Genomic DNA, 23,486 nt, shown 5'->3' with positions numbered 1-23,486 from the left:
ATGGTCAGGATTTAAGCTCTAAAACAGTTGCCTCCTCCAGATTTGGAGTTTATTATTTACAATCCTTGGATCACACAGGATGGTGGGCTTCTTCCATGTGGATTTAACTGACACTTCACATAGAAGGCTGCATGTTTTCAGACAAGCCTTTAAGACTCCATGCGCTAACTAGTCTTTCTCATAACCGGACACCATCTGATTTCTTATGCTTTATAATAGTGCTTATATCAACAGTGATATGATCATTTTTAACACAATGGGTATTGTTTATTTTCACATATCTTTTAGGCATTATGAATTTGATTATATGATTTTTAGCAACCTATTGAGGGGATGGCATGTCATTAGTGGCACATTCTGGTTGCAATCATCCACAGAGTTTAACAGGAGTGGCAGCATGAGGACAGTGGATACCCTTGGTTCCTGTGGAAAGATGTGATAGACGTTGTCCAATAATTCCAGGCATGGGTGGGGAATGAAGCCCATTAGGTTTCAAGCTTGGTCAGAAGCCTTTCCCAATAGGGACCATATCTTATGAAAGCAGGGAAAGCCCAGTTAGGCCATAGAGACCCAGTGAAACTCAAACGTCAAAGTAGCTCTTGAAATTATATGCTTTTTAAGACGAACCCCCCAAACAAATCCACTGCCATTGAGTCGGTGCTGACTCATAGGGCACGGTAGTCCTGCCCCTGCAGGTTTCCAAGACTTTAACTCTTTGTTAAGGTTGAAAGACCCATTTTTCTCCCAAGGAGTGGATGGTGGTTTCAAACTGCTGACCTTGCAGTGAGTAGCTCAACTCATAACCACTACATCATCAGAGCCCACTAACCTTAAACTTCTTGTATTTCATCTATTCCTCCATTTTCTATCTCATAGTAACCACAGATCTTCTACTCTTTCTTTGTTGTTTTTGTTAGGTGCAGTCGAGTTAGTTCTGAAAAATAGAGGCCCTATATACAACACCATGAAATACTGCCCAGTCCTGCCCCATTCTTAAAATTTTGTTTATCTGAGCCCATTGTGGCAACCACTGTGTCAATCCATCTCATGGAAGATCTTCCTCTATTTAACTGCCCTTGGAATTTACCAAGCATGTTGTCCTTATCCAGGCACTGGTCTCTCCTGACAACATATGCCAAAGTCTCACTGTCCTTGCCTTTAAGGATGCTGGCTATACTTCTTCCAAGAGAGATCTCTGTTCTTTCTGCATCCATGGTACTTTAAACATTCTTCCCCAGCCCCGCAATCCAAATGCAGAAATTCTTCTTTGGTCTTTCTTATCCAGTTTCACTTGCTTTGAGGCAATGGGAAATATCTTGGCTTTGGTCAGAAACACTTTAGTCCTCAAAGCAATATTCTTGTTTTTGATTCTTTAAAGAGGTCATGTGGAGCACACTTACCAAAGAAAGTGCTCTTTCAATCTCAGCGCTTTTCCTTCCACGGACATTGGTGGTGTATCTCAGCAATCTGGCTAGACCAGAGGATATACACTGGTACAGATAGCAACTGGAAACACAGGGAATCCAGGGCAAATGACCCCTTCACGACCAGAGGTGAGAGTGGTGATGCCTGGAGGGTGGAGGGGTGTGGAGTGGAAAGGGGGAATTGATTACAAGAATCTACGTGCAGCCTCCTCCCTGGGGGCTGGACAGCAGAGAAGAGGGCAGGGAGAAACATCGGACAGTGTAACATATGGCAAAATAATAATAATTTATGAATTATCAAAGCTCATGAGGGAGGGGGAGTGGGGACAGAGGGGGAAAATGAGGAGGCTATATTAAGGGCTCAATTCGAAGGCAAAAATATTGAGAATAATGATGGCAACAAATGTACATATGTGCTTCACACAGTGGATGGATGTATGGATTGTGATAAGAATTGTATGAGGCCCCCAAAAATGATTTTAAAAAGCCAGCATATTAAAAATAAGACAAAAGCCTTGACAACTTTAAACTTTTCTCCATTTATCATGTTTCCTATTGGCCCAGCTGTGAGGATTTTGGTTTTCTTTATATTGAAAATCCATACTGAAGGCTGCAATCCTTGATTTTCATCAACAAGTACTTGGAGTCCACCTTGACTTGAGCTAGCAAGGTTGGTTCATCTGCATATCCCAGATTGTTAAGAAGCCTTTCTCCAATCTTGATGTCATATTCTTTTTCAGATAAGCCAGGCTCATTCTCAATGTGCTATTGCAACCATGTTGGATTATCTTCAGCAAAATTTTGCTTGCATGTGAGATCAATGACATTGTTCTATAATCCAAGCATTCTATTTGTCACCTTTCTTCGGAATGTGAACAAATATGAATCTCTTCCAGTCACTTGGCCAAGTAGCTGTCTTCCATATTCCCTGGAATAGATGAGTGAGTGCGTCTAGTGCTTCATCCGCTTGTTGAAATATTTTGATTGGTATTCCTCACATTTCTGGAGACTAGTTCTTGGCCATTTCTTTTAGTGCAGCTTGAACTTCTTCCTTCAGCACCACTGGTTCTTGCTCATACGCTACCTCCTGAAATAGTGGACTCTGCATTCTTCCCATCTTCTTTTGATGTTTCCTGCTTCACTCAATATTTTGCACACAGAATCTTTCAAGATTGCACCCAGGGGATTTGAGGCTTTCATTCTTTCCTGAGTTTTATTCAATTTAAGATATGTCAGATGAGTTCTGCCTTTTTGTTTTTTTATAATATTCTACCTTTTGCACATTCCATTACAGTATTTGACTTTGTCTTTTTAAGCTACTATTTGTGATTTTATATTCAGCTCTTTGACTTCATCATTGCTTCCATTGTTTTAGTTACTCTATGATTAAGAGAAAACTTCAGTCTCTTCTGACAATCACTTCAATCTTTTCTTTTGTTTCTTATTTTTAATGATCTTTTGTCTTTTGCATGAATGATGTTCTTGAAATCATCTCACAGTTCATCAGGTCTTCAGTCATCAGTGTTCAATGCAGTATATCCGTTCTTGAGACATTTTCAAAATTCAGACAGGATATATTTAAGGTTGTATTTTGACTCATGTGGATTTGTTTTCATTTTCTTCAGCTTTGTCCTGAACTTATATGTGAGCAATTGATAAGCTCCTCCTTCCCAATGACCCACTCCTTAGTATGTCAACACAACACCTCCGTTCTGCAGCCCACCATGATTATGTCACAGCTCCTCTTCCTTAAGTCCCGTCCATCAGTATGTGAAAGTTCAGCACTTAAAGTCCTCCCTTATCATCAAAGCCCCTGCATCTTCTAGTCCCACCCTATAGTAGATCAGAGCTTCTTCTGCCTTCTGCCATGCCCTCATCATCAAAGTTTCTCTTCCATGTAGCGAAGCCCCTCTGGGCCTCAGAGCTGCTCCCACAGCCTTCATCCACAGTACATCATAGCTCCTGTGACGACAGCCCTGCTCTCAACATCAAAGCCCTCCTCCCAAAAAACCCCGCACCTTAGAACATTGCAGCTTTTCACACTGCCCTGCCCCACAGTACAGCACAGCTAAACACACAGTCCTGCTGCCCCTCAGCACTTCACAACCCCAACTCCCTGCAACAGCCCTTCCCTTACTATGCGTATTAGGCAGGGTTCTCCAGAGGACAAAAATGAAGACTCTTTTGAATATATATGTATATATATATATATATATATATATACCCCTATCTACCTATCTATCTAACCATCTATCTATATCTATCTATATATATGGATAGATTTATAAAACATGAAGGACTATATCAGCTAATCAGTTCACAGAACAGTACAGAGAGCTCAGTACAACTCACTTCTGCTAGACTGTCAATATACTGGGAAACTCTCCTGGGTTTCTGGGTCCAAGGTCAAGTAATTAGAAGGCTGAGTCTTCCCTCAAAGAAACCTCAGAGTCCACACACAGGCAGCAAACAGCAGGTCGAGTCACCAACAGTCAGCAGGTCAGGAGCTTAGTGAAGCAGTTCATGATGAAATATTGAACTCGAGCATTGCAAAACAACAGCATCCACCAGCCTCAAGCTCAAGTGATGGGTGTTATTACGTGTAGGCTACAGAGACAAATCCATAGAAACACATATGTTTATAAGGGTAATTCTACAATAACAAAGCCCATAAGTGCGATATCAGCCCATTGGTTTGCTACCAATCTATAAAGTCCTCTTCAAACTCATGAAACACAGGAAATGATGCTGAATGCAGGACAATCATAGGACAGTGGGTAGAAAATATTTGAATCCACTGGTGATGTAAGCATCTCAGCACTAGCAGGGTTCTCTCCGTGCCTTCTCCAGCTACAGAGATCTGGTTTCTTCAGGGTGGGTCCATGTGGCTTCTGCAGCTCAGGGCACTAGCATATTTCCATGTGTCTTATCAGCTGCAATGTCGCCCAGGGAGTTAGCAGAGAGAGAGAGAGAGAGAGAGAGAGAGAGAGAGAGAGAGAGAGAGAGAGAGAGAGAGAGAGAGAGTCTGTCTCCTGGCTCCATGGAGGAAATTACCAGAAATCCCAGAATTCAGGAGCATGCACACACAGAAGCCTCATTGGCTATGACTGGATTGACAGAGTCAACTCCACCCCTTCACTCTTAATCCTCTTCGATCCCAAATTGACACCAGTTTATGCAACTATCGTGCTATGTACACACCAGTAAGTAGGTGAAGCAGGTCTCAAAGGAAGTTTAAGGTCTACAGACAGAATCCACAGGCCCACAGCTACTGCATTTCCCAAGTTGAGGCAGAGAGCTAGCTAAAGCAGCTACATACTCTTCTGATCATCAGAGATCCAGAGAGCAAGGGGCGGACTTTGCTGAGCCCTTTAACTATTAGCCCTCCAATCAAACTGTGACCTGATTAAACGAGCACGATTTTATTGGCCAGGTTGGCACAAAAAGCCTACCTATCACAGTCCACTCCTTGCCAACTTGGCGCCTGTACACAATTTTTTAGTCATGTATAATTTCCAGGCATTAATGGAATCATGCTTACACCGACCATAATATGTATATCATACATATAAATGAAAACATGATGGATCTAATTTTTCAGGTACATCATACATGAACAAAGGACAGATATTCAATAAGTACATATAAAGAAGATAATCAAACTAACCATGAAAAACCCCGCTTTTGCACCTGATCACGTGGTCGTAACTGATAAGTAGAACTACCCTCTTCTATTAACCATTCTGTATTACCTTAGTCCTTGGCCAGCACCTCAGCTGGTCGTGGTGTTTGCCTGGTGGGGTGACCCAGACTTTCGTTCCTGAGGGGTGTGGGTCATTAGACATTCTGTCTGGACTGGGTGACTGTAGTTAACAATTTGTTTGATCACAGGGCATGGTATTACAAAGAGATGGCATACGGGATCTCTTGGATTCCAGACATACTCTTCTTTACCTCCAGTATGTAGCACCAGTGCAATTTCTCCTTGGTAAACAGGATAAATCACACCACTTAGTACAGTGAAAACCTTTCTGACGTGTTGATACAAAGGCATAAGAAGCCCAAGGCACAAGAAACCCATTCTCAACTGCCAGTTCAGTGGAATCAGTGCTGTGTTTCCAGGTGGGGGAGTTCCTTCCTTTGGGATAAGGACCTCCAAGCATGAAGAGCATAGATAGAGTTTCTGAGGCAGGAAGCAGAAATGCTGCCAGCGGGTCACTAGGAGTAATAGTGAATGGTACCACGCCACCTTCCATGCCTTGGTTCCTGGACCCATGAATCCTGGCTTTGGGAGACACAGCACCATATACTGTCCACTGTTTTAGAGGGTATACAAAGTCTTGCAGAACATTTCCATGCTGCAAGCTTTTGACACCTAGCTGGTGGTGTAATTATGATTTAGGGGTCCATTCCATCATTCTTTCGAGGCAGCTGCTTCAGGATGATGAGGAGCATGATACAATCAGTGGATTCAATGGGAATGTGCCCATTGCCACACTTCTTTTGATGAAAAGTTGGCTTCTTGATCTGAAGCAACACTATGTTAGATGCCATGCTGGTGGATAAAGCATTCTCTAAGTCCACGAATGGTAGTTTTGGCAGTAGCATTTCATGCAAGGAAGGGAAATTCATGTCCAGAGTAGGTGTCTATTCCAATAAGAACAAAACGCAGCCCCCTCCATGATGGAAATGGTGCTATGTAATCAATCTGCCACCAAGTTGCTGGCTGATCTCCCCGTGGAATGATCGAATATCTTGGACACAATATTGGCTTCTGCTGCTGGAAAATGTGGCACTCAGCAGTGGCAGTAACCAATTAGCCTTGGTGAGTGGGAGTCCATGTTGCTACACCCATGTATAAGCTCCATCCCTGCTACCATTTCCACTTTTTCCATGTGCCAATTGGGCAATGGCAGAAGTGGTGAAGGAAGAGGAGGACTAGTCTCCACAGTGTGAGTCATCTTCCCTACTTGATTGTTAGAGTTCTCCTCTCCAGAGGTAGCACTTTAGTAAGCGAACACATGAGACACAATTATCTCTACTTGCTTGGCCCATTCAGAGAGGTCTACTCATTTATCTTTTTTCCATTCTACCTTGTCACCAATTTTCCAATTATGTTCTTTGCAATTTCCTGACCATCCAGTCAAGCCATGAGACAAAGCACATGAGTCAGAATACATTCTCATATCACATTTGGCCATTTCTCCATCCAGACCAACTGAACAGCCAGGTGCTCAGCTGGATTCTGCACCTTGGGAAGATTTCCTTTCACCACTGTCCTTAGGGAGATCCCAGAAAGGGGCTGAAGTGATAGTGTTGTCCACTTATGAGTGGCACGTGCATATCGTGCAGAGTCATCAGTCAACCAAGCATGAATTTCCTATTCGTCAATTAACTTACCGTCAGGAAATCCCAGGAAGCCATTGGGGCAGACAGGGAAGAGGTAGGTACCATGTCAGGAGTGGACTGTGGGCCTTTTGACCACTTCTTCATGTAGCTTACTTGTACCTTCAGGTCCTGCTTTGGACCGCTCTTGTATATACCACTTCCCTTTAACAATGGAGTGTTGCTTTGCACGGCCAAATTTGTGAGTCTTTGGGTCAGACAATACCCAGTTCGTGATGGGCAGCTCAGGTCTCACGGTGACTTGATGGTCCATGGTGAGGCATTGAGTCTCCACCTAGGCACAGTAGCAGTCTGTTATTCAAAAGGGGAGTATTTGTCTGTAGAGGATGGCAGGACTTTACTCTGAGATCCCCTCAGGGTTCTACGCTGTGATTCACCAATAGGGAGCTACCAAAGACTCTACCCCACATCTCTATCTACAACTGACACCTCTAGCACCATTGGGTCAGCTGGATCATGTGCTCACAGTAGCAAAGCTGCTTTCCCGGCAGCCTGAACCTGTTGCAGAGCCTTTTCTTGTTTGGACCCCACTCAAAATTGGAGACCTTTCTTGTCACTTGATACATAGGCCCAAGCATAACACCCAAATATGGGATAGGTTGCCTCCAAAATCAGAAGAAGCCCACTAGGCGTTGTGCCTCCTGTTCAGTTGTTGGGAGTTGGGCACATGCAATAGCTTATTTTCAATTTAGTAGCAATGTCTCAACATGCCCCAAAGGACTGGACCCTAGAAATTTTATTGAGGTGAACAACGCCTGAATCTTTGTTTCGTAGATTTCACAACCTTTTGCACTGTGATGTTGTACCAATGACTCTAGAGTTTTTTATACATCTTCCTTACTGGGTCTAATCAGCATCATGTCATCCATTTAATGGACCAGTGTGAGATTTTGCTGAAGAGACAGGGAATCAAGTTCCTTTCAGACTAAATAATGGCACAGGGTGAAAGAGTTGATGTATGCCTGGGTAAGAGTTGTGATAGTGTATTGTTGTCATTGCCACCTGAAGGCAAACTGCTTCTGGTGGCCCCTCGTGCCTAGTATTGAGAAGAACGTATTGGCCAGATCAATAGTTACATACCAAGTACCAGGAGAAATATTAATTTGCTCAAGCAATGAAATCATATCTGGAATGACAGCTGCAATTGAACTCATCATCTGGTTAATTTTAAGATATTCCACAGTCAATCCTCTGGATCCATTTCTTTTTATTTTGTTTTTCTTTACAGGCCAAATATGTGAGTTAAATTGGGATGTGGTAGGAATCGCCAGCCCTGCATCCTTCAGTTCTTTGATGGTGATACTAATCTCTGAAATCCCTGCAGGAATGCGGCATTGCTTTTGGTTTACTCTTTTCATAGGCAATGGCAGTTCTAATGGTGTCCACTTGGTCTTTCCTACTATAATAGCCCATAGTCAACATTTCTGAAATCCAAAATGAGAGTTCTATAAGTTACTAAGTATGCCTGTTATAATGATGCCTTTTGGAACTGGGGGAATAAGGACCAAATGTGTTTGGGGTCCACTGGACCCATGGTCAGGCATACGTGAGCTAAAACTCCATCAATAAGTTGACCTACATATGTCCGAAGTCAGATTGGCTACCCTTCAAAACATTATGCTTTCCAGGAATTAGTGTCATTTCAGAGCCAGTGTCCAGTATTCCATGAAAAGTTTGGGTATTTCCTTTCCCCATGAACAGTCTCACGTGAATAGCAGCAGGTCACTATGGGGAAGGCTAGAAGAAAGACTAACAGTATAAACATTCGGTGATAGATCAGGGTCCTTCCTCCAAGAAGCCTTCCACTCATTCAAGGGCTTGTGGGTCTGTAAACTGGATCAGGCCTGGGAAATGCGTGTTTGTGACTTTCTATTCTGCTGTTCACTTGATCTAGCATTCTTCTGCCTGTAAAAATCATGTAAATATTTGGTAGGTTTCCCATATATTTCACTCGTAGGGATACCGTAGCTAAGTAGTCAATGCTATAAGTCGTCAAGAGACAGGTTGTCGTGATTATTATGGAAATCTTGCTGTCCATTAAGATAACCTGGTCCAATCCTTCTTTGTTGATTCAGTGTTAACACCTGCCCCCTACTACTACGGGGCCAAATCATCCCCATTGTAGATAAATGTGGGAGTCTACTCAGGGCATTCACCATGGATTAACCATGGTTACATAAAATAACAAGCACAGGAGCCTTCAGAGATGCTGGGCCCACTTCGCAAACTTGTTCCTTATGGTTATGGTGAAAGATATGTCCTCCGGTCACTCCTTTTGGGGGGCTATTACGGCATATAGATTCCAACATACCACAGGCTATTGAATGTCTTTGTCTACAGTGTACTAACGTAGGTCGGGTTGGTCTACCTCAAGGTTGTCTAATCCAGGCCATTGGCAGTCCATGCTTCAGTGAACCAGCCAAATAAACCATTAGATTCTCTTTTAACATTTCTTGCTGAGTAGTGAAAGAAGAATCTGTGCTTAGGGGTTCCTGTATCAAGAAAGTTAGACTGGCCTAAGGTTACATTACTTGTAACCAGTATCGCACAACCAGGCTTCTGCTTGTATGTATTAGAAAACTAGCAGATCTTTATGCAATATCTTCTAAGGCATCTCCCCCAAATTGCTACAGATGCAGCCCCACCCGGTGTTTCAGCTTCAACAGTTTGGCTAATCTGCTCAAATGTGTGCTGTTTTATTGTTAATGGATTACTCCCCTCAGTTGGGAGGGGTGAATCTATTGTGTCAGGAGGCTCAATCGTCTCTAGGAGCTCAATATCCTCCTCTTCTGGATCATCTGCCCTTATGTTTCGAACCAATGTTTCAGGGTCCCAATTCTTTGAGATTAATGCCCTTGCTTTTACATGAGACACTGTAGACCTACAATTCAGCTGATGCTATATTTCAGCTATTCATATAATGAAACTCAGGATTTAGTTTTTGGCAATGTCAGCTATATTACTATAGGAGAGAAGATTCTCCTTTGTTGCACAATCGGAAGCTTTTAGGTGTGTGACTTGGCACTTGAGATGTGCTTCTGAGGTTCTAACATGATTCATTTCCTTGATCACATTTTCTGTTGTAATGAGGAACAGCTAACCAGCTTCCCAATACTTCTTATCCTGACAAAAATGCTGGACAATATCAAATAGATGATCACCCAGAGCCTCTCCTCTCAACAGCACTCGGCCATAGTCCGCATGCTTGTCTGGGATTTTCCATTGCCTCAAAGCAACCAACTAAGTAGATTGAGAATACCAGATGTTCCACTTGTAATTTCATTGTGGTAAAATGCATGTAACCCAAGCATTGCTGACCACCACTTGAAAATGTACGCTTCAGGGGCATTAACCGCATCCATGATGTTGTACATCCATCACCATTATCTGTTTGCCTCAGTCCCTCATCACCTCACACAGACTCTCAAACTCCTGCAGCAATAACATTCCAGGGATCCCTCCTCCAGCTCAATACAAACCAAAATTCACTGGCATTGAGTCTAACAACTCATAGCGACCATCTGGGACAGGGCAGAACTGCCACTTTTTCCTTCTGAGACTATGTATCTCTAGAGGTGTGAAAACGCTCCACTTTCTCTCTTGGAGAGGCAGGCAGTTTTGATCTGCTGGTGATCTGTTCAGTACACCTTGACTTAATTTACAAGAACAACTTGTAAAACTAAAAGTATAATGGATGGAAAATTCAAAACAAATACAAAGGTGAGCAAACCTTCAAGATCGCCTATAAAGAGGTTTACCACATGACCTACACTGTGTCCTCTTGTGCTGTTCGTCCCCATAGTGGTGGCCTCAATCACTATTTGTTCTTTTGTGATTGATGAATTAGACACAGCAGAATGATTTTTATATTCCTCTATGTCATGAGGAATTGCTGCTATTTAGGGATGCATCCTACTCCATTGTGTGTATGTAACAGAGTTTCTTTATCCATTCTTCTGTTTATGGGCATTTGGGCTATTTCCTGAATCTTGCTATCATGAGTGGTGTTGCAAAGGTCATGAGGCAGCATGTATCTGTCTGGGTTTTATACTTACTTACTCCTTTGTAGTACATTCCCAGCAAAAATATTGCTGAATTATTCGGTATTTCCATTTACAGGTGTTTTAGCTAGCTTCTTATCATTTTCCAAAACGGTTGTATATATTTACCAGCCCATGAGCAGTGTATGAGGTTTATAAAGTCTCCCCTGTCCTCTCCAGTGTGTGTTGTTCTCTGTTTCTTTGAGTTATGCTATCATGGGTGTAAGAGGAAATCTCCTCTTTGTTTGGAATCTCCAGAATGGCTTGTGAACGTGAGCATTTTCTCATGTGTTTGTTGGCCATTGGAGTGTCATCCATTGTGAATTGTCTATTTCTGTCCTTTTCTCTCCTTTAATTGGGGTATTTGGGTTATTTAATTTCATCTTATTGCAGTGTTTCAGAAGTCTTTACATTCCAATAATTAGTCATTTGCCCCTTCTGTCATTGTTAAAGATATTTTCCCTATTCTTGGGTTCTTCTTTTGCTCTTTCAATGGAATTTTTTGATGTGTGTATATAATACTTAATAGGCCCCAATCATGTATTTGTCTTCCGTTGGGTGTGCTTCATTTATCTTTTTTGATCCTCCGTGTATGCCATGAAGAGGGCCTTAAGTTCATCTCAATTTTATTAGTGAAGGTCTTGATAAGTCTGGTCGATGTTGGGTATGTTTTTGTGGCTCAGGTGGAGTGTGGGTTCTGTTTCATGTTTCTGAAGGTAAAGAGATTTTTCCAGCACCATTTAGTGAAGTGGGTGTCCATTTCCCATTTAATGTTTTTCCTCCTGTGGTGACATCAGTTGCTTGGAAGTGCATATTTTTTTTATCTCTGCGTTTTCTGCCCTATTCCATTGTTCTATGCATCTATCATTATACCAGCACCAGACTGCTTTGACTACTGTGTAATAGGTTTTGAGGTTGGGCAGTGCAAGGACACCTTGGGCCTTATGTCCTGGGGATGTGGCTTTTTCCTGCTCCTGGAGAATGCTGCCCTGGTTAGGGTGTGGTGGTTGGGGCATTTCTTGCTTCTCTTAGGACCCCTCACCCTGCTGGTGTCACAAGAACTCAGTGTTGGGCATTGGGGAGTCTGCCCATCTTCTAGATAACTTTCCTCCACCTAGTTCTGTGTGAGGACACTCTGGGTATCCTCATAAATGAAATGCTCTACACCTTGACTCCCCGCTCCCACCCTTGCCTCCCCACTCGCCCTGCTGAGTAGTGCACGCTTCCTCTTCCATAGAGCTCCGCACCTCATCACATCAGTATTTCTCTATTTTCAGCCGGTCCCTCAGTGCCTTACAAACCCATATCCCTTCAGAGCTGCCCTTCAGCTCATCACAGATTCTCTCCCAACAGAAGACCCCCAAGTACATCATAGCTGTTCCTAGCTGCAGCCAGGTGCCTCAGACACCACAGCATCTCTTCAAATGGCCCTGCCCTTTAGTGTATCCAGCTCCTCCTCCTCCTCCTCCTCCTTGCAGCCTCACCCTTCAGTGTGTCCCAGCTCACTGCCCCTCCTCCTTACAGCACAGGCCCCTTAGTTTATCACCACACCTCCTACCTGCAGTCCACACTCAAAATTGCTCAGTGAATCACCTCTCTTCCTCCACAATGTCCCACACTTTATTAAATCACATCTCCTCCTCCTGTCAGTTCCACCACTCTCACAACGCAGTTCTTCTCGATATCCCCACCCTTGTGCACATCATAGCTCTTCTTTCCACCGTCCCACCACTCATTATGTCACTGCTCCTCCCACCGGCAGCTCTGCCCCTCAGGTCCCATTTTCTCCTGGCAAAATCCAGCCTCTCATTCTGGTACACCTCCTCCTCCCTGAAGCCCCACCCTCAATATCAAAGTCTGTCCTTTCTGCAAGCCCGCCCTGCAGTACATCCTAGCCCCTCCTCCCCACAACATACCCACACTACCTCACAGCTCCTCCTTCCTACACACCCACACTCAGATCATCACAGCACCATTCTCTGCAGCCAAACACTTGTGTACAGCCCTGGCCCTCAGTAAAGTATTGCTCCTCCTCCTTCCTTTCAGTTTTTAAAGATCATTTTATTGGGGGCTCTCACAGCTCTTATAACAATCCATACACTAATTGAATCAATCATATTAGTGCATATCATATTAGTACATATGGTGCCATCATCCTTTTATCTTCGTTGGGAAGATTTCACAACAATTTACATGGTGATGTTGTACCAATGAATCTAGAGTCTTAGATACATCCTCCTTACTGGGTCTAGTTAGCATCATATTATCCATATAATGGACTAGTGTGAGATTTTTCTGAAGACGTAGTAATCAAGATCCCTTTGAACTAAATTGTCTCACAGGGTGGAAGAGTTGATGTACCTCTGGGGGAGACTTGTGAATGTGTATTGTTGCCCCAGCCAGATGAACGCAAACTGCTTCTGGAGGTAACTCAACCTGGTATAGAGAAGAAGTTATTGGCCAGATCAATAGCAGCATAGCAAGCACCAGGAGAAGTATTAATTTGCTCAAGCAATGAAATTCCATCTGGAACAGCAACTGCAATTGGAGTCACCACCTGGTTAAGTTATGATACTACACTCTAATTCTCCTGGATCCATTTTTTTTTTCTTACAGGCCAAATAGGCGAGTGAAATGGAGATGTGGTAGGAATCACCAGCCCTTCATCCTTCAAGTCTTTGATTGGGGCTCTGATCTCAGAACTCCCTCCAGGTATGTGGTATTGCTTTTGGTTTACTGTGTTCCTAGGCAATGGCAGTTCTAATCATGTCCATTTGGCCTTTCCTACTATGACAACCCTTATTCCAAATTTCAGGGATCAATTATAAGGGTTCTGCAAGTTACTAAATATGTTTGTTCCACTGCTGCATTCTGGAACTGGGGAAATATCTACAAGATGTGTTTGGGTTTCTACTGGATGCACAGTACCTGAGCTAAAACTCCATAAATAACTTGACTTCCATGTGTCCCCACTTAGAATGGTGGGCCTTTGAAACATTTTCTGTCTCGTGGAATTCATGTCAGTTCAGAGCCAGTGTCCAGTAATCAATGAAAAGTTTGATTATTTCCTTTCCCCCAGTGAACAGTCTCTCTGGTGAAAAGCCACAGGTCACTATTGGAAAGGCTAGAAGAAAGACTAACAGTAAAAACCTTCATTGATGTAGCAGGGTACTTCTTCAAAGGGAACTGGCTTTCCACTCATTCAAGGGGACGTGGTTCTGTAAACTGGCTCAGGTCTGGGAATTGATTGAGAGATCTTGACTCTATTCTGCTGTTCACCTGATCTTGCATTCTTCTGCCTGAATAGATTATGTAAATATTTAGTAGGTTTCCCATGTATTTCACTCCTAGGAATGCTGTGGCTAAGTAGTCAATGCCATAAGTCCACATGAGATAGTTTCCTGTGATTATTAGGGAAACCTTGCTGTCCATTATGATAACCAGGTCTAACCCATTTTTGTTGATTCAGTGCTGACACATCCCCACTGCAACAATGCGGCCAAATCAGTCCCATGGTAGGCAAATAGGGTGTTCATTTAGGACAGTTCCCACTATTAATCCTGGTGCATATAAAAGAGCAAGCACAGGAGTCTTCAGAGATGCTGTGTCCACTTCATAAACTTTTTCCTTATGGTTTGGGGTCTATTCTGACATAGTTTCCAACATACCACAGGCTATTGGATGTTTTTGTCTACAGTATACCAACATAAGTCAGGTTATTTAATCTCAAATTGGTCTAATCTAGGCCATATGGCAGCCGATGCTTCAGCAAATCAGCCAAATAAACAATTAGATCCTCTCTCAACCTCTCTTGCTGAGATATTGAATGAAGACTCTGTCCTTAGGGGTCCTATATCAAGAAACTCAGACTCGCCTAATGTTACATTCCTTACACCAGTATCCCACACCCAGGCTTCTGCTTGTATGTATTAGAAAACTCCAAAAGATCTCAATGCAATATCTTGTAAGGCATTTTTCCCAGGCAATGCTACAGATGCAGCTACACCTGGTATTTCAGTTTCAACAGTTTGGTTGATCTGCTCCAGTGTGAGTTGTTTTATTGGTAGTGGATTACTCCCCTCAGGTGGGAGGGGTGGATCTATTGACTGGGGAGACTCAATCCTCTCTAGTGGCTCAATACCCTCCTCCTTTGGATCATCGGCCCATCTGCTTCCATCCCATGTTTCAGGGTCCCAATTCTTCCAGATTAATTCCCTCACTTTTATATCAGACACTTTACACCTGCAATTCAGCTGATGCTGTATTTCAGCTACTCATATGATGAGACTCTGCATTTGGGTTTCGGCAATGTCAGCTCGATTACTAGAGGAGAGAAGGCTCTCCTTTGTAGCACACGCCGAAGCTTTGGGGTTTGTTATTCGGCAATTCTGACATGTTTCTTAGGTTCTGCAATTATCCCTTTCCTTGCTCACATTTTCTATTGTAAGAGGAACCAATGCAACAACTGCCCTATAGTTTTCATCCTGACAAAACTGCTGGAAAATATCAAACAGATGATCACCCAGAGCCTCTCCTCTCACCAGCACTTCATCTATTCATGGGGAAACTGTGGACATTAGCTTTGGGACTTCACACCGTGGATTAACACCTGCCACTCCAGTAAGAGTGGCAGACTTATCCATGCGCTTTAGGGGTAGACATAGACAGCATTGTCAGTGCTGTTAAGCCTAATCTAGCTGAAGAATCAATTGTAGAAACCCATATTTATGATCTTGTTTCTCTAGAACCACTACCAGTACCAATTGTGTTAGGCAGGGTTCTCTAGAAGAACAAAACCAGGACACTTATGATTATATATACATATATGTGATTATATATACATATATATATGACTGCATGTATGTGTAGATAGATAGATAGATAGATAGATAGATAGATAGATAGATAGATAGATTTTACAGCACAAAGGAATAGGACAGCTAATTAGTCCACACAGAAGTGCAGAGGGCTCAGTTCAACTCACTTCTGTGGAACAGTCAATATACTGGAAGTCCTTCAACTCGAGAGGGCTGTGGGGTCCAAGAACAAGGAAGTAGATGGCTGAGTTTTCCAAAGGCAATGCAGGCAGCAAAAAGTAGGGTGGGTCACCAACACTCGACAGCTCATGAGCTCAGCAAAGCAGGCTCTGATGAAACCTTGAACTCAAATGATGCAAGACAGCAGGATCCACCAGTCTCAAGATCAAGCAAGGTACCCACCAGCAGCATGGTGAAACAGGTTTCCAAGGAGCCTCAAGGTCTAGTGACACAATCCATGGGTTGGATGTCTATATCACTCACAAGTTGCTGCAGAGAACTAGCTAAAACAGCTGCTCACTGGTAAGATCACCAGAGAGCAAGAGAGGGAGGGGCGGGCGTTTGCCGACTCATTTATCTCTTTGCCCTAAAATCAAACTGCGACCTGAGCAATCCCTCATGTTTCAGTACACAACACACACACTCACAACAGATCACAATTCCTACCTCCCCTCATTCAGTACAACACTTCCCATGCTCCCACTTCTCTGACAGGTTGTCACGCTGTGTTCCTGGTGTGTTGCTATGATTCTGGAAGCTATGTTAGTGGTATTTTTTAAGTATAACAGGGTCACCCAAAGTAAACAGGGTTGTTTCAGGAGAGCTTCCAGACTGAGAATACCCAAGAAAGAAGGGATCAGCTGCCCACACTGGAGGAAGTAGCTGCTGGATATTTTATGAACCTCAGTAGGGCACCAAATATTAAACCGATGCACAAATCCTTTAATTGGGTTACTGGATTATTTCCTTTTTTCTTATTGCATGGCAGATTGCATCATAAGCAGCTGCCCTTCTTATGCAGGAAACAAAAACAGTTGCGCAGGGCTTGCCTCCCTTTACTGGACAGTCTGATCAAAAGAGTGAAAATAATGAAATTTCAAATTCTCATGAAATTCACAATTTCTGAAGCCACGAAGCCTGAATGAACCTCTGAAATGACTGCCTTGAGATAATATTTAGAACATAAAACAAAATATCCCCGGAAGTTTAAAACCCAAATAATAGCTTAGCTTAACTTTGAAAGATCATCTGCCTTGTGGATTTTGCTTTGTGAAGATCTATTTCTATAAAGAGAAAGACAAACCTGTCTACTACCCTAAAGAGGTAGAGTCATAAGGGCAGTTCTACCCTGTCCTGTGTTAGCTGCTATGAATCGGCATCAAATCAATGGCAGAGTCGGGTTTGGGATACAGGATCAAATAAACAATAGAACATTGAAGCTCACAGACCCTGCACCAGGCAGTTTTGGAGACCTTATGTGCTTGTCCTGTTCTGGGCACCAGGCAGCAGGAGAACTGACCTCGAGTCAGTATGGAGACTACAGATTGGTTGCTCAGGACCTGGGGGACATTAGCCCTCTCCAACAAATGGGGGCCTGTTTCCCTGGAGCAGTGGTCAACGCTCCCTTCAGGACATCTCTGGACATGGTGAAGGTGCTGTGCAGTCTCAGCGCCCCTCAGTGGCCATCAAACTTCATGAGACCTCCCTTTAGACTCTGGAGCATCTCCTACACCGATTGCCCAAGTGCCTCCTGTACTGCAGGCTCTGTCGCTTTGCCCACATGGTGCTCACTGCGCCCCTTGTTTCAGATTTTCGAGGGACACCATGGATAACCTGTGAAGGTTGTGTGGTCTGAGGTCACCAGTACCCTGTGAAGTGGCCTCCCAGACACCCTGGTGATGATGGGGCCAGTCACTGCCATTGACCTCACCACCTATGACCAACTCGAAATCTGCCTGTGTGGCTGAGCCTTGAGCTCTCACCTCGATGCCCCAATGGTGGCTGACACTCGGGCACACTTGTACATCCTGACTATGGTCAACAACCTGGAGCTGGTCAGGATGATGCTACAGGTACAGCTGGTGTCCTGTCTGAAAATGGGTGCCTCTGTGCAGACACCAGTGACTGTCAGAGGCTGCTGCTCCCAGTGTAGCTGGACTGGGGGCCCATTGGTCCAGCTGGACCTGCCCATCTCAGAACCTGTAATGGTTCAACCATCAGGAGATTAACATCTGGTTGAGGGGTCCAGGCCTAAGGACCAAACATCAATTGTGGGCATTGGCTTTGTGGCTAGTGGCCTTCTGAGCTGATGGCAACAAACCAGTCCCTGCTCTTCCACTTGGTGAAGACTCAGTGCCTGTTCTGTTATGCTGGGCACAATGGAAGCTCTGAGAATTAAACACCACATGTGGACTCCACCTGGCTGCTGCTGCAGAAGAGGAGGAGGAGAATCCTGGAGGAGTTCTACACCAATGGGTTATTTGCAGGCTTCCTGACTGGGATCATCAAGGCCACCCCCTCCTGTGCCATGATCATCAGCGCTTATAAAACGTTCTTCCAGAAGCTCAACCAGCAACAGCTGCCAGGCCCTTGAAAGACATAAGGGGCTTCCCATCTCCATGGATAGGCTGTGTGCTGTAGGAGACTGAGCTAAGTGCCTTTTCCTCATCTCTGAGGGAAGGAGAAGGCCTGCAGGAATCCCACCTCACCCTCGCCATACTCCCCACCCTTTCTTCCCTCCCTACACACCATCAGAAAACACACACACTCAAATACACATATAAACACTGTTGTTTTATTTTTACCATCACCACAATGGGTGTGCCTAATCAGTGACAGCGCTTTTCCCTACAAATATAACCAATTTTTAGTGGCCAAAGATGAATTCTGATTGATGCTGGGGATACTGGCCGGAGTTGTGGTTGTTGGATGAGGTAGGGTCCTCTTGGGGCCCAGTGTCTTTTGCAGCCTTGTTTGGATTTCTTTTATTTCTCCACTAGAACACAAGGATGCACCGCTTTCTTCCTTTAGTGTTGTTTCTGATGGAATTCTCTCGAATGAATCTTCTCACCTTCCTCGCTAAAGTCAACACCTGTATGGAAACACGGGCCCCAAAGGACATTAGTTTACAGAAAAGAAGTGTTAGGGTGGATGAGAAAAGGGGATTTCTTGGGATTGGGGGTACGGTGCAAGAGCGATATGTGTTAGAAAGGAACAGAGGGCATCTTGCTGGGGAAGGGCCAGTAGGGAATAGTGGAGAAACCTGGATCTAGCCATCATACCTCCACAATCTTTGTGGACCTGAACTGAGAATTCTCCTCCTCCTTCTCCTCCTCCCCCTCCACTTGTCTCCTTTTGCTCGCAGCTGGTTCAGAGCTTGTGGTTGGCTCCTCCATATCTGAGCTGGTCTCTTCAGCCATCCTGAAGCCTCTGAGGGGTCTCACCAGGGATCTAGAGCTTTATGCCTGAGCCCCGCCCTTGAACAATGGAGAGCCAAGCCCCTCAGCTTTGATTGGTCAACATGCCATTTTTCCTCAGCCATTAGTGGCTACAAGGCTATTGAAAACTGAAAGCTGCCATCTGACACCTCTGTAGGGGGAGAAGGATGCAAGAAGACCAAGACATTCTAGTTGGAGAAAGGGACCCTTCGTTAACACCCCTTCCAGAGTCCTCCAAACTTGATCTGTCACCCTTCCTCATCTTATTGTTTCAAGTACACTACTGCTCATGGTAGGGCTAGGTTGCTTCCAGTATCTGGGTCTCACAGGCTCCCCCATTCAGTGGTCCATTCTGTCTTTTTTCAGCCTCCACTATTATTGAGTGTTTTGGATGTCTCCTAAATACTATGATCTATTTCTTCCTAGGAAAATATATTGAGGGATGTATACCTAAAATCCTTCCAAGTGAATAGGGTCATATTTAAGTTTCTGTGGAAATATGAATCATCAACATCTCCTCTGAAAATTTTCCTTCATGTTCCTTGAAGACAATTCACTTTTCCATCCTACTGCCTTATTCCATGTCCAATTCTTCTCACTTACCCAGACTGACAAGGCTCCCAGGAGTTCAGTGAATGCATTTGATGCATTAGTATCCTAGTCTTATTTTTAATCTGATGGGTATGATGTAGATGAAGTGCTCTGGTGTTGATTATACCGGGGTACTGCAGAAGGGATAAATATGAACCTTCTAGAAATGGTGCTTCCTTTTTGCATGGAAGGAACTAGTACTATGAAAGGAGTGAATTTTTAGTTTGTTCTGTCCAGTGTAATCAGTGAAAGCAAACACACAAGCAAAAAAAATGACATTTATATTGGAAAGAGGAAGTAAAATTATCTTTATTCATAGACTACATTAAAGTCTATGTTGAAAATGCCTTCAATTTAAAGTAGTTTATAAAACTAGTCATTGAATGTAGCAAAGCTGTAAAATACAAGGTCAACATGCAAACACCAATTGTAAATCATGCATTAGGTATAAAATTGGAAAATTACAAGCAAAATCATTGCAATTTTTAAAAGCATCAGAAAATATGAGAGACTCAGGGGTAAATTTGGCAAAAATTACAAAAGATCTAATGCTCAAAGGACAAACTTATCTGTCTTGGAAAAAGTACATCCAGAGTGTTTCTGAGAGAAAGGCGTGTCAAAACTATGTCCTACATACTTTGAACATGTTGACAGAAGAGGCCAGTCCCTGGAGAAGGATATCATATTTCTTAAAGTAGAGATGCAGCAAAAAATAGGCAAGCCCCTAAGGAGACGAATTGATACCGGAGCTGTAATAACTTGCTCAAGCATAGGAACGATCCATTGTGAGGATGACATAGGACGGGGCAATGTTTTGTTGTGTTGTGCATAAGGTCACAATGGTCATAACCCACTCAATGACACCACATCACAATGGGGTCCTGCACAGCCTGGATTCCCTTCAATCATGGGTTGAACCTTGCCTGGCTGTGGTGGGAAGAGTAAGAAACTAGGAGTTTGGGCTCCATATGTCAGCAGATACTGTGATTTTTTTTCCTTTTTTTACATTTTATTAGGGGCTCATACAACTCTTATCACAATCCACACATATACATACACCAATTGTATAAAGCACATCCGCACATTCTTTGCCCTAATCACTCTCAAAGCATTTGCTCTCCACTTAAGCCCTTTGCATCAGGTCCTCTTTTTTCCCCTCCCTCCCCGCTCCCCCTCCCTCATGAGCCCTTTATAATCCACAGATTGGTATTTTGTCATATCTTGCCCTATCCTGAGTCTCCCTTCCCCCCCTTCTCTGCCGTCCATCTCCCAGGGAGGAGGTCACATGTGGATCCTTTTCATCAGTTCCCCTTTCCAACCCACTCTTTTAACATTCTTTTTTGGATAATTGAAAATCTTAGTGAGAGTAGCAGAAAGACCAGAGGACATCTGGGAAACATAAGTAACTTGAAGTGGAGGAAAATACTTAATCTTCTGAGGGAAGCCATCCTGATTCATACCTGTCTTTGTGGAGGGATTTTTTTATCTCTGAAAAAAAAAAAGACATGTGAATCCAGAAATAAAGTGAAAACCTTTCAATCAGTCTGGTGGAGCTGGTCCTAGGCACAGCCTTGCTTGCATCTCTGTTACTCTGGAGTGGGGATTGGTAGACCCTGGAGCTCCAGAGGAGACCTGAAGCTGACTTGAATCATTGCCATTTCCTGCCACACCCCAGTCTCTCTGGAATGAGACAAACTACTCTGGGGCAGGTTCTAAGCTGTTTGCTGTGCTCTGTAGTCCACTGTGGAGCAGTCAGCGGGGGGCCTCTGCCTCCTGCATGTGAGGTGCATGTAGGGGCAATCTTAGTCCACTTCAGGCCATGACACCCAGTAGAGCTGAGTGGGTGATCGCCTGTGCCTGAGGGTCAGGCTGCCTGAATGCAAATTCAAACTCTGAAACTTAGAAGCTCTGTGATCTCTGTGAAATGAAGAACTCAATCTGAGAACTTGCTTCCAGTGTTGGTTGTGAGGGTGAGCAGACCTCGTGTAAGGCACAGTAAGAGTTCAGTGATTGTCATGAGTTCCCATTGGGTGGGCTCTGACTCATGAGTCCCTTTGTCAGAGTAGAGCTCTGCTCCATAGAGTTTTACGTGGTTGTTTTGTTTTTTGGAACTCGAATGCCTGTCCTTTCTCCTGAAGCACACCTCGATGGACTCAGACCTCCAACCTTTCAATTAGCAACTGATGACATTGACCATTTGTGTCACCTAGGATTGACCCTATCATGGTGCTGTTGTTAGGTGATGTTAAGTCCATTCTGACTGATAGGGAACTTTGTGTAACAAAAAAAATACCCAGCACTATACCATCCTCACAATTGTTACGCTTGAAGTCCTGGTTGCAAACACTGTGTCAGTTGATCTTGGTGAGAATCCTCGAAGTTTGATACTTTTCTCTAGGGACGCCTCTCTCCTGATAATCAAAGTATGTGAGGTGACGTACAACTAAAGCATGTGAGGTGATCTACAACCAAAGTAGGTGAGGTGACCTACAACCAAAGTATGAGGTGATCTACAACCAAAGTATGTGAGGTGAGCTACAACCAAAATATGAGGTGACCTACAACCAAAGTATGAGGTGATCTGGCCATCTTTGTTTCTAATGAGCATTCTCTTTTCAGAAATGTATTTTTCATGATAGCTTCCTTGATTTATCACTTATCCAGATGTTTCAGACTCATCCCTCAATTCCAAACCCAAATCTAACATAAACCATCTGTCCAAGGAAATCCAGTCCCTCTGGCGGCACTCAATTTTATTAGGTTGTCATGGGTAATCTTTGTAGAGGAAGATTTAGAAAATAGATATTTTTAAAAAGGAAAATTTTTTTTCTCTTTTCTTCTTTTACATTTTATTAGGGACTCATACAACTCTTACCACAATCCATACATATACATACATCAATTGTATAAAGCACATCCATACATTCCCTGCCCCAATCATTCTCAAGGCATTTGCTCTTCACTCAAGCCCCTTGCATCAGGTCCTCTTTTTTTTCCCCCCTCCCTCCCCATTCCCCCCTCCCCCATATGCCCTTGGTAATTTATACATCGTTATTTTGTCATATCTTGCCCTATCCGGAGTCTCCCTTCCCCCCTTCTCTGCTGTCCCTCTCCCAGGGAAGAGGTCACATGTGGATCCTTGTAATCAGTTCCCCCCTTCCAACCCACTCACCCTCCACTCTCCCAGCATCGTCCCTCACACCCTTGGTCCTGGAGGTATCATCCACCCTGGATTCCCTGTACCTCCAACCCTCATATGCACCAGTGTACAGCCTCTGTCCTATCCAGCCCTGCAAGGTAGAATTCGGATCATGGTAGTTGGGGGCAGGAAGCATCCAGGATCTGGGGGATAGCTGTGTTCTTCATTGATACTACCTCACACCCTAATTAACCCATCTCCTCTCCTAAACCCCTCTATGAGGGGATCTCCATTGGTCGACACTTGGGCCTTGGGTCTCCACTCTGCACTTCCCCCTTCATTTAATATGATATATATATATACATATATACATATACACATATATACACATACATACACACACTTATATCTTAAAAAGGAAAATTTATTAGTTCAAGCAGATATTTCAAATTCAGATTTCAAGAGAATTGACTCCATCTTGTCATTACTCTTTGTCCTTCATCCTTCTATAGGCAATTTATATCTGTGAATTGATATTATGCATAGTTCAATTCTGCCTCCTTTTCTTGCACAGAACTTTGCAAGTACTTTAAACACTTCTCTTATCCTTGTTTGTTTTTTTTTCTTTCCTA

This window comes from Tenrec ecaudatus, chromosome X (assembly GCF_050624435.1).
Source record: "Tenrec ecaudatus isolate mTenEca1 chromosome X, mTenEca1.hap1, whole genome shotgun sequence".
NCBI classification, from domain to species: Eukaryota; Metazoa; Chordata; class Mammalia; order Afrosoricida; family Tenrecidae; genus Tenrec; species Tenrec ecaudatus.
The sequence above is the reverse complement of the archived record's forward strand: the minus strand, read 5'-3'. Positions refer to the sequence as shown.